The sequence below is a fragment of the Tursiops truncatus genome, chromosome 2, assembly GCF_011762595.2.
Source record: "Tursiops truncatus isolate mTurTru1 chromosome 2, mTurTru1.mat.Y, whole genome shotgun sequence".
Classification (NCBI taxonomy): Eukaryota; Metazoa; Chordata; class Mammalia; order Artiodactyla; family Delphinidae; genus Tursiops; species Tursiops truncatus.
Window position 1 is genome coordinate 112,230,085 of NC_047035.1, and position 12,059 is coordinate 112,242,143.

General features: G+C 53.3%; 1 long non-coding RNA gene across 1 annotated transcript; it reads right to left on the reverse strand.

The window, feature by feature from the left end:
* Positions 1-287: 287 nt before the first annotated feature.
* Positions 288-3,577, reverse strand: LOC117311217 (uncharacterized). The gene is made up of 3 exons (XR_004525454.2): positions 3,297-3,577; positions 2,181-2,266; positions 288-1,114 (listed from the first exon to the last, which is right to left on the reverse strand). It is a non-coding gene; the product is annotated as an uncharacterized lncRNA (long non-coding RNA).
* Positions 3,578-12,059: the final 8,482 nt, after the last annotated feature.

Sequence of the window (12,059 nt, forward strand, 5' to 3'; positions counted from 1 at the left end):
CCTGTGTGGACTCATCCTCCCACAGGCTCTCTGCCCATCAGCCGGTGGTGAAACCGCTGACCCCGGGGGCGGCTTCGGGTTCCCGAGGCCCCATCGGCCGCCCCCTCGGAGCATATACTCCCTTCCCTGCAGGACCAGGGCCTGTAATTGCAGTAACTGCCCCCCGGGGAAGGGGAGCCTGGGCTTCATCCACGCGAGTCAGGTTTCCAGGGCAGAAACCTCAGGCAGAGCCACATCGAACAGCCTCAGCCTCGTCACCCCTCCCCACAAACCACTTCCTGCCCCTTTCCTGGCACCAGCAGCCTGAGGCTCGTGGCAGCTGCACGGCCTCGGTCTCTGCTGCTCCACTGGTCCCAGCCCGCTGCAAACCCAGCCAACCTCCCACCCTCAGGCGGGGGCAGGAATCTACTTGTCCAGGTGGAGGGGCCGTGGGCTGGGTCACGGAGGCAGTGGGAAGTCCCACCGGGATAAGCTAAGCCCTGGCTGTTCATGAATCCTCAGTCACTGTGTGTAATTTGATTGTCCCGGCATCCTCCATGTCTCCCACCACAGAGGGAGGAAAAGAGATGCTGGGCTGGCCGCCCCCTGCCCATCCAACCAGGGGCCCAGCTATGCCCATTTCTCCACAGGAGGTTGTAGGAAGAACAGAAAGAGCACAGGCTTTGGAGGCAGACAGATCTGAGTTTGAATTCCAGCTTCATCATCGCCTGACTGTAACTTGATCAGGGCTTTACCTTTCTTAGCCGATGTTTTCCCACCTGTAAAATGGAGAGCATAGTATCACCTCTTCCAGATGTGTCAGGAGGAGTGACTGAGCTAATACACACAAAAGCCTACAGAGTACCCAGTACATAGTAGATGCTCAGTAAATACCGCGTCCTTCCTCCACCACAGTGGTGCTGGTGAAATGATGACAGGCGGCACGGTGTTAGGAAGAGCCTCCAGTGGGAATCAAGAAACTGGATCCGGTCCTGGTGCTGCCTCTGACTTGCTGTGTGACCTTAGGCCAGCTGGACAAGCTTTCTGTTCCTCAGTTTTCTTGGGCATAAGTGTGGGGATGGGCCAGATGGTTGCTGAGGTCTCTCCCAGCTTTGACACACTTGGGGGCTTCATGCTGATAGGACAGTGACACAGGGGGAGAGGGAAGGTGAGTGGAATGTCGTTATCACCATCATCAGAGAGATGGTGCAGTTTACAGGTGCAAGTGACACAGGGCTGGGGATGCAAGCTTGCTCCTATGGGCACAGGAGATGGCCCCCCAGGGACACAAGCACTAGATGAGGAGACCATCCTGCACTCAGGACAGGTGGGCTCTGAGCACTTCCCTCCACCTGCCGCTCTCTGGAGTCAGACACGGTGGGCGGGGCACTGAGGAGTCCAAGAAAAACTGAGGCTTGTCTCTGCCTTTAGGGAGCTCTGCCGGGCAAGGACAGACTTCCAGGAGATTTTGCTAGGGAGGACAGACTTCTCGACGCATGACCAATAACAGTGTTAACAATTATAAAAAGACATCATGACATTTATTCACTGCTCACCCCAGGTCACGCCCTGTGTTAAGCCCTTAATGGGCATCATCTCATGTAATCCTCCTGACAACCCCAGTGACGTCATTATTACCATGATTTCTACTCTGCAGTTGAAGGAAACAAAACGCAGAGAGATTATGTTCCCGGGCTCTGGGCTAAGCCGCGGAATGGGGATGAGCGGCAGGCTCAGGGTAGGGCCCCCCACAGAGCAGAGGTGTGAACCAGGTGCCAAGGGGACCCAGAGGAGAGGACCCCTCTTTCTGCTGAGGGTTGGGAAACGTGGCCCAGAGGTGGGGCATCTGAGTCAGGTGACATTACAAGCTCCCCTGTATCAGGCTTTTGCCAACATCATGCACTTCTCAGGCTTCAGGTGAGATTCCCATTCAGTCCACACTGCCCACCCATGTGACAGGTACTACTTTTATTCCTGTTAGACAGAGGCGCAGAGAGGTCAAGACCTTACCTGGGGCAGTGGGGAACAGGGGCCAAAGAGAGGGAGCCGCTTAGAGCAAGCATGCTCAGGAAAGAGCAGGTGTGGCTAAAGCCTTAGGTGCTGGGAACAGAGGCTAGACAGGTAGGCAAGGCCAGGTCCTAAGCCTCCACCCCCCCCCCCCAAACACACACACCTGGGCAAGAGGGAGCCCAAGTACTCACCTCACACTAGAACTTGATGTTCGAGCTTCGGGGCCTCCGCCTCCTGCAGTTTCCAAGGGGGTGGCCATTACTCATCCTCTCTGTGACTTAACACACAAAGACTCTGAGTAAGCAGACAGATCATGGGGCCCCTAATCCCCTCACACCCAGAAAGCTGGGGAGAGGCTGGGGTGAGGGGTCTGGAATCTGTGCCCTCTGGGAAAGATGGGGAAACCTCATTCTACCCTCCTTCCCAAACCAGTAGAGCAAAATGCCAGTGTGATTCATATTTTGAAGACGCAGAGTAAACAAGGCCAGAGAAGAGATTAGGTCTTTGTTCCCTGGGATGAAAGACAGTTGGAAAAGCAGAGCTGAAAATGCTGAAACCCAGGGTTGGCAAACAGAAAATTAGTGGCAGATTAATTTCATTGCCTCACTGGGGAGTGGAATCTTGTACATTAAGTACAGGATTAAAGGGAGATTAATTTCCCGTCTCACCAGGCCTGGAGGGAATTCACAGGAGTTCTGTGCCTTTGGGGAGCCGGGAGATCAGTTCCAGTGGAGGGGCAGCCAGTTTTCTCCCGGGGGGTTGCGGGGTAGGGCAGGACAGGCTGTAGGGTCCCAGGCCCCTGACAACTGAGAGGGAAGCACTAAGCTTTCAGAAAACTGGAGCCACTACAGTCATGACCCCTCTAGGTACCATTCCAATCCTGCAAAGTTCTGTTCAGATCCATTCCATCCTATTCACAAGCCCTCTGTGTATCCATTCTGTCCTTCCTTCCCTATAATAGTTAATCTTTATAAAGTGATTACTAAGTGCGAGCACTTTCCTTAGAATCAGTTGGTTTATCCTTGCAATAAACCCAAGGGGAAGTGCTATTATTATCCCCATTTTACAGATAAGAAAACTGAGGCAGAGAGAAGCAAAGTGGTAGCGCTGGTAAGTAAGCAGAGCCAGGATTTGACTCCAGCCCGTCTGGAAACCAAGTCTGTGCTCTTCACTCCTGCCTCTCCAAACACAGGGTTTGCTTTGACGGAGCATGCCTGAACTACGTGGTGCTGTCTGGGCTATTCCTGGTCCCTGCCGCAGCGGCCAGTCTCAGAGTGAGCCCCGCCCTGCCCACATCCCTCACTCACACATGCACCATCAGATTCTGGCCAAATTGGAATCATCTTGGGCAAGGAAGGTCGTCGCTGGGCCTGATGCGGTGGCCCTGGGTTGCAGCTGCTACAGGTGGAGAGCAAGCCAGACCCAGCAGAGGGACCCACCCACCCACAGAGTCAAACCTGGCCAGGGGTGGGTGCTGCTGCTGCCCTTACTGCGGGGCGGGTGGGGTGGAAGAGCCCAGGGCCAGCCAAACCGCAAATGGCTGCTCCAGCTGCTTCCTAGACCTGCGGTTAGGACATGGACCCAGAGAAGGCTGGTCTAAAGGAAGGAAGGACTATGGCCTGCCAGCTCACTGCAGCCCAAACCACAGTGTGGCGAAGACAGGAAAGGTTTGATAAGACGCCCAGCTGGGAGCAGGGATGTATGAGTAGGTTCTGGAAGGACCTGTCTCTCAGCAATGGCAAATAGCCTTCAACTTACAGGTCAATGACAGTCAGTTGGTAGTGGCTGCCTAGAATTTACCCATGATGCCAAAGTCATACCCTGGCTCAGCAAGGAAGAGATCTGTGATTGATTAGCAATGTCTGCTATGGGTGCAGCATGACTGCAGCATATTAACCATCCTTGTTAGCGCCATCATATGGCACTCAGAACGCTTCCCAAACAGCTTCCTCTCCCACTCTTCTCCCATCCTTTTCACCTCTAGCCCCTCCCAAGTGATTAGGGTTGTCTGACCACATCCTTGAAAACAATACATTATTACACGCTCAGGCAGCCTTTGTATATCGTGTTCCCACTGCCTCCATCCTCACCTGCCTGATGTGCTCATTTTCATCCTTCAAATCTCTGTCCTGGCATTACTGCACTAATCTCTACATTCATGGAGCTCATCACTTTCTCTTCTGTACATCACAATCAACAGAACTAACATTGCTGAATGACTCCCAGGTCCAGCACGGGGCCAAATTCATTCCACGCATCATCCTCACAACTCTTTAGACACGCTGCATTATGTCCTAAAACGATCCCGTTTTACAGATGAGGACCTGACACTGAATGATGTTAGGAACTTTCCCCAGGTCCCCCAGCTGGGCCGTGATGGAACCAAGATCTGAACCCAGCTTATCCAAATCCGGAGCCCAGATTTTAATCATCGTGCTGTGACCTGGCTATTGCCTTCTCTCACTAGATCACACCAAGGTGTAATCTTTTATTCACACATCTGTCTCCCTTTCTAAACAGTTCCTTCTTGGATGGCAGAGGCCATTTCTCTCTCCCATATCCTCCGCAGCTAGCTCAGGGCCCAGCACACAGGAGGCACTCTATACATGTTGGTTGAACTGGATCTGACAAAGTGGTGGAGGGCTTACTTATCCTGTCCCCTGCCTTGTGTCTGCCTCAATCCGCCTCCCCGGACTTGCCTCAGCCCTGCCTGTCTGATCCAGGCAGTGGGTGTTTAGTAGAGCCTAAGGGGGGCAGAGCCTCTGTGGTCTCTGCCAGGCTGGGCAGAAGCCCGAGTCTTTTTGATGTGGGTGATTTATCTCTTCAGAGAGATTATAAGCTCACGGTGGAAAAGGACAACGTATACGTCTTCCCTTTTCTTTTACTTTCTTTTCTTCCTATTTTTTGCTTCTTATTTATTGAGTGCTTCCATTGTATCAAGCTGGGGCTGGGTCCGAGGGAACATGTCTCCCTCTGGATGCAGTGTTATCAAAGTGGGCTCTGTGGACAATCTGGTTTAAAACACAGATTCCCTGACTCCCCCCAGCCCTTCACATTCTGATTCTGTAGGACCAGGGTAAAGCTCTGCCCTGCCCAGCTTTGACAAGACATTTCTTTCTTTCTTTTTCTAAACATAAATGTATTTGTTTATTTATTTATTTTTGGCTGCATTGGGTCTTCATTGCTGCGTGTGGGCCTTCTCTAGTTGCGGCGAGTGGAGGCTACTCTTCGTTGCCGTGCACGGGCTTCTCATTGTGGTGGCTTCTCTTGTTGCGGAGCACGGGTTCTAGGCGCGTGGGCTTCAGTAGTTGTGCACGGGCTTAGTTGCTCCGCAGCATGTGGGATCTTTCCGGACCAGGGCTCAAACCCATGTCCCCTGCATTGGCAGGCAGATTCTTAACCACTGCACCACCAGGGAAGTTCCCTACAAGACATTTCTGATGCAGGGCCATCAGCAGCCACCGTGCGGTAGAAATCCCCAAGTTGTCATCCTAGCCATCAATGGTGCTGGAAGCTCAGTGATGACCTGAAGGTCTGGCTGTGCAGGGAAGGGGGTTCATTGGGTATCCTGGTCTTCCCACTGCCTACAAGAGGACTGAGGGTCCTAATTCCAGCTATTCCTCTTTCAGACAATTTAAACATCTCTTCCCTGGGGAATGCTCTCTGGTTCCTCAGGCTGGGTTCAATGCACCCTCACTTCTCCAATCATAGACGTGTCTCACTGTGATCGCCTGGTTATTTGTCTCACACCCACCCTAGACTATGAGCTCTTTGAGGGGAAAAGATTCTTCTTAACTGATTTTGTCTACCCAGAGTTTGTTGAATCATCACTGGTTTTTCCAGTCTTATGACTGAGAGATGATGCTGACTGGTGATTTAATTAGCAAGCATGCCTACCACCAACCGTGTTCAGAGCTCCCAGGAATGGTGGCGGTGACGCAGGCCTTGCAACCAGCTACTTCTGGGCTCCCCTCGAGGGTCTCGCTATCAGCGGTGTGACTTGGGATGAATAATATGCCTCTCTGAGCCTCCTGTAAGATGGAGGTAACTACATCTGTACCTCACAAGGCTGTGGGGAGGAACAGATGATAAAGCAACTCTAGGGGCCTGGGAATCCTCCTACCCTGCCATGGCTGAGTCCCACCTCTTGTCCTGGGACCCTCCCAACTGGCCACGCGCCTGCCTGAATGTCCTCTTCCAGCAGGCTGTTCCTTGACGAGGCCAACCTGCCCCTGCCGGGCCCTAGTTAAGGCAGAGATTTTCTGTCCATGCTCTTAGATGAATCATCATTTCCTTAAGGCTGAAACATGTCTTTTCTAAGTTGTGGGCAGCACAGGACATGATTCCCCAAAAGGTCCCAAGCTTGATAAGCAGGCATTGGGCTTAGTGACACCTCTGCAACCTGGTCCCATGCCCTCCCGACGGGCCGCAGGAGAAGAGTGTTCTCTTCTCAGTATTTCCAGGTTCCCCTGGAAGAAGCACAGAGCCTTTATGCTAGGGAGCTTCCCAGGGCAACTGACACCCCGGGGTGCGGAGGCACGTTCCACTGCTGATTCACGTGATTTGAGGAGTGGTGTGGGCTCCTCCCAGGCATGGACACAGCAAAGGGAGACCCTGTTCCCCACCAGCAAGGGCAGACGTTCCCCTTCCTTCCACAGAGCTGTGGCGGGCATAGCAGACGGTACAGCAAAGTGAGATGCACAGAATTCAGAGGAGCATCGCTCTGGACAGAACTTATGGACAGGAACTAACATGTTGTGAGGACCTCCCTTGTGCCAGGCACGGGGCTGAGGCCGTTCATACACACCATTGTCTCCTTGACCCTTGGGCTGATCCTAAAATGTAGCCTCGTTTTACAAATAAGGACACTGCGGTGTAGAGAATATAAGTGGCTTGAACCTGGTGCGTGAAAACTTAGCAAACATCCAAGATCCAGACCCCTCCAACTTTGACTCCAGATCCTTCTTCCCCCAGAGCACAGGGAAGGGTCTCAGTTCTCATGGGCTGGAATGTGGTCTTCCAGCTTCTTCCCAGACAAGCTCCATCCCACCCTCCCCCGAGTGGGTCTCACCCAGATCCAAGTGAGGAAAGTCTGAGTCCCCAAGCTAGCAGGCCAGGAGCCAGCATGTTCCAAACCCGACCCTGTCACCCAGAGGCTGTTAGCAACTGCCACTCCTGCAGGAAGCCACGTATCAAGGTACTCACAGCCCAGGCCTTAGTGGCACAGGGACTCATGTTTGAGTCCCAGCTCCTCCAGCCTCCAGCTGTGTGACTTTAGGTAAGTTACTTTCCCTCTCTGAGCATCCGTTTCCCCACTTGTGAAACTGGGAAAAGAATCTTTAGTTCAGAGGGTTGTACACATTAAATCAAATAAAGACTATACAAAGTATCTGGCACATAGGTAGGGCTCAATCAATGCTGTTTATTCTCATGAGTTCCTCGGAAGGTAACACGTCCTCAACAGGATGAAGCATCTGCCCCTTCAGCTGCTTCTGTTTTCCTCTAGTACCTTATCTCCCACCAGGAAAAGAGATCACTGAATATCTGCAGGCAGGAGAGAGAAAATAACTAAGGAGGACCTGGCTGCCTCTACACAGTAGTTTAAATTTTTATGAAATGAGAAAATTCTCTCACCCAGTTCCAAGTTCCTGGGCTTAATGAGCCCAGTCAGAAGGAAAACATTCACTGCTACCCTCGGGTGGGCACGTGGGCAGGAAAAGCAGGTAGTCCCTGGTGCCCGCCAGTCTCAGGCTCGCCTAAGGAGAAGAGAGCATTTCCTCTGTGATGTCAGGGGTCAGAGGTGAAAATATATTGAATTTTCTTACAACAGGGCTCACACTTAAATGTACTTCTAGGCTCTAGGAACAGTCGGGATTTGAAAAGCCAATGTATAAAAGCAATTCTACCAGGAGATCAGGAGGTATCAGCGATTCGAGGGCGAGGACCCAAGAGCATGTGTATAAATGCTTGAAAAAATCCCTGGAAGTTAGAGGCACCAGTAGCCTGCTTCAAATATCCTTGTGACCATTCGTCAGGCCAAGTCTTGACCATGTGCATCAGAGTGTCTTGAATCTCACAGATCCTGCCTCTGCAGACATGGCTTCTAAGATCAAACAAACGGCCTTTTGCAAAAACTTGAGAAAAACAGTTCCTTGTCTGGGGGCAGCAGGCGAATGGAGGCACTCGATGCCTGCAGGTGAGAGGCTGGCCAGCTCCTGCATTTCAGGGCCTCTTTGCCAAGGTCCCACTCCTGCCCTGGCCAGCCGATAAAGTCATCACAATGACCAGGTGTGTCTAGGGGGTGGGGTGCGGGCAGGTCGAGGAGAAGGAGCCCTATCCCCTGCTGCTACTTCAAGAGCTCGAGGCTCCCACAGACAAACAGCCCAGAGTTACCCCAACCCCTCCTAATGGAATCAGACTGGCTTCAGATTCGAGCTCTGTCACTGGCTGTGTGGCCTCAAGCAAGTCACTCAACCTCTCTAAGTCTCTGTTTCCTTCTCAGGCAAATGAGGAATATACAACTACCTCACTAGTCATCGACTGGATTAAATAATAATGAATGTGCCTGAGATATTGTTTGAGATCATGATCTGAAGTCTGTTATTATTTATAATAGATTCTCACCAAGGAGAAGGGGTTGGGCTGCCCATCCACTTCCTCCCCAAGGACCCACAGCTGCTGTCAGTGTACCCTCTAGGGGCTCTTCCCTCGTCACGACAGTCCTGTCCCCAATATCCACCTCACCTGGATGCCACCTGCACCCTCTGTCATCCCTTGGCCTCACCTCACCTTCAGAAAGCAAGTGAAACGTCCCAGCACCAGCTGGGTGTGCGGAAGGGAAAACTAGGACCTCCGTGGAAAAGACCAAATGGGGCTTTGGGAAGAATTACAGCTAAACTGGAAGAGACTCAGGACCTGGAGAAGAGGAGACCTTGGAAGTCAGGGCACAGCTGACTGGGGAGCAGCTGGGAAGTTCCAGTCCCAGCTCTGCCTAGACCCTGGGTAGAGTAAGGAGGAAGCAGTCAGTTAAGCTGCTGAATGAATGAAGGGAAGAAAGAGCCTCAGAGGTGGGGAGGGCAGGTCAAAAGGAGAAAGAAGAAAAACTGGCAAGCAGGAAGGGGGAGTGTCTAGAACAGGAAAGGAGATGAAAGGAGGGGGTACAGGCTCCCAGGGCGCCCACATGCCGGCCTGCATATCAACCTCAGGGAGGGCTGGCTAACCTGGAGGCCAGGAGGGGCTACTTTCCCTGGCCCGTCGTTCCAGCACCTTCTGCTCTGAATATTTGATGGCCTCACGGGAAGGGTAGCGCTTCCCAGGTCGGAAGCAGCGAGAGGTGGACGTGGAGCCAGTAATGATTCCCCCTGGGTCCTCTCGAGCAATAGCCGTGCCTACATCTGCAGACCAGCTGGGCTCTCCCTCCTCGGCACGGCCCTCTCCATCCAAGCACTGCTGTGAATTCCAATTGAAGCCCACAACGTAAGAGCCGTGGGTCTCACACGGCTAGTGGCTGGAGCTGGGGCGCCCTGCTGCATGGCCTGGCCTCCATCCCACCTGGGCTCCTGCCAGACCCTCAGCCTCCTACTGAGTTCACCCAGCATTTTTCTCTGGGCAGAACAAGCTTCTGGAGAGGTCACAATGCTCACTCGTGCCAGGCGCTGGCATCTGACACCTCCATCATCTGGGAGACAGGCAGACAGACCCATTTTACAGGTGAGGAAAATGAGGTTCATAGATAGCAGCTTGCCCAAATCCGCACAGCGACTTGGGGCAGAAGCAGCACTTGAGCCCGTGATTCCCAAACCAGTGCTCTTTCCCACAACACCAACCGCTTCATATCAGTCTGTCATTTGTTTGCACCAAAAGGTGAAAAAGGAACAAAAAGGCAGAACAAGGAACAGGCTAGCAGTCTGGAAACACGGATCCTCCCAATGTCAAGTCCAAGGAGAGAATGGGCTATTTACTTGTCCCTACTTCCTATCCTTCAGGGTGGGCCACCTACATCCTCAGTTTACAGATGAGGAAACTGAGGCTCGAGGAGGTTAAAGAATTTGCCCCAAGCTTCGTCACAGCAGCCCTGTCCACAAGACACGCTCATTAGACTCCCTACCTGTCTCCTAGGCTTCACTGGGGACCCCACTTCTGTGCTCTTTGCTGAGAGGACACCAGAGGGAAAGATCTTGAGGTCCCTGACCTGGAAAAGCCGGCGGCATTAAGGAGGGGATAGAATAATATCACTCCCCGCAGGGAAGTTCCCTGATTCTCCCAGCCTGGGTCACAGCTCAGTTACACACTCTCTTTGTCCCCTGTGCTTTCCCTTCATGGCCTGAATCACAGGCCCCATGAGATGTTGGTGGGATTCTCTATTTGAAGTCTCTGTCCCTCTTCTAGAGCATGCAGGGCCCAGGTCCACCTGGCCCAGAACAGAGCCTGGCACACGGAGCTGCCCATAAACACTTAATCATGGAATGAGTGCATGGATGGATGGATGGACGGACAGACAAGCGACGGTTGAAGCAGGCAGTGGAATGGGAGGTCAGAGAATAGAGAGAGGGGAGTAGAAACTCAGAAGCCCAGGGGAAAGTGTAAAAGAGAAAGGTTCCTTGTATGTGTGGGTAGGGGAAAGGAGCAAAGCAGCGGCCAGTACCTAGAGCAGAGTTTACTGGAAAGAGACAAGCCTGCGGCCACACGGAAAGAACAGTCAGGAGACCAGGGTCAGTTTCCACTGTGTTTCCAACTTGCTGGCAACCTTGCTGGGGTCCTGATCCCCTCTAGGCCTCAGGCGTTTCTGCTGTAAATCCAGAGGGTGGGGTTGACCTCACTGAGGTCCCTTCTATTCCCAAAACCCCATGACTAGGCCCAGCAAACGGCTCTCAGAGCTTTCTCCCTCAGGCCCAAAGCCCCAGCCCCCAGGGGCCCTGAAACCCTGCTGGGACTGACCCTGAAGTGGCCACATGTCTGCAGAAACCTATGATTTCCCCTAAATTACCCCAAGCCCACTTGAGGTCTCCAGGCCCAGCTGTGTCTTACTCACAGCCACAAAGCCTGACTCTTGACTCTGAGACTTTGGGCAAGTCACTGTGTGCCTCGGGGTCCCCATCTGTGACACGGGACAGGAGCTCTGTACCATCACCCACCCCCACCCCCAAGTACCTTGAGCTCGAGGAGAATGAGGTTTGTGCAAGAACTTCGGCTCAGTGAAGCTCTGGCTGCAAAGGTCTGACATTAGCATGGAGAAAGTTGTCTGAGCTGTCCTCCCCTCCCCGGGCCTCTCGTGCTCCCCTAAATGTCCTGTGCCCTGGGAGCCCCATCCCCTTCAATGATCCTAGTGTCAGTGACGGCGGCTCCAGTGTTACTTCTTTCCCTGGGTGTGTTAACGGAGGGAAATCCTCTGACAGCCAGATCCGGGCTCTCTAACGGGGCAGTTTCCTGCCAGGAGTGAAGGGAGCTGGCAGCACCAGAAGACATTCAGAAACCGTCATTCAAGCTGCCCACCGGGCCTGCTCCTGAGAAAGGCCCCGGGTCCAAATGTCCCCCCAGCAGGAGCATCTCCCCGAACACCAGCATCTGAACCTGAGCGGGGCTGTGCTGGGTGGTAGGAGAGGCAGAGCTAAGGTGCCCCAGTGCTTCTTGGACGCCTCTCATCCGCCCCTCACCGCACAGACAGGGTCTACCCGAGCGGTGGACGAGAGTTAGTCCCAAGCCCCCGACTCTTAACTGCACGTGCTGTCTTCCCAGCTGTTCCCCAGGTCACAGTGACGTGACTGTGGCAGAGGTGAGCAGCCCCGCTGAGTTCATCCACCTGCAGCAGGGGGGCTAAGAACCGGACCAGGCCCGCAGCCCCCCCTGGGGGGTTCAGGATGCCACGCCTCCATCAGGAGGGCTAAGATTTGGGAGCCCAGTTCAAGCTGTCTTCTATCTGGCTGCAGAACACCCCCATCCCTAATGAAGTGTCAGCCCCTTCACTTTCCAGCTCTCAGCTTCTCCCCCCAAACCCAGAAACCACGCCCTAGTTTGGCCTTGGACGCCAAAAGAGCAACCCCTGCTGGTGGCCAGATGTTTGCATCATCAGG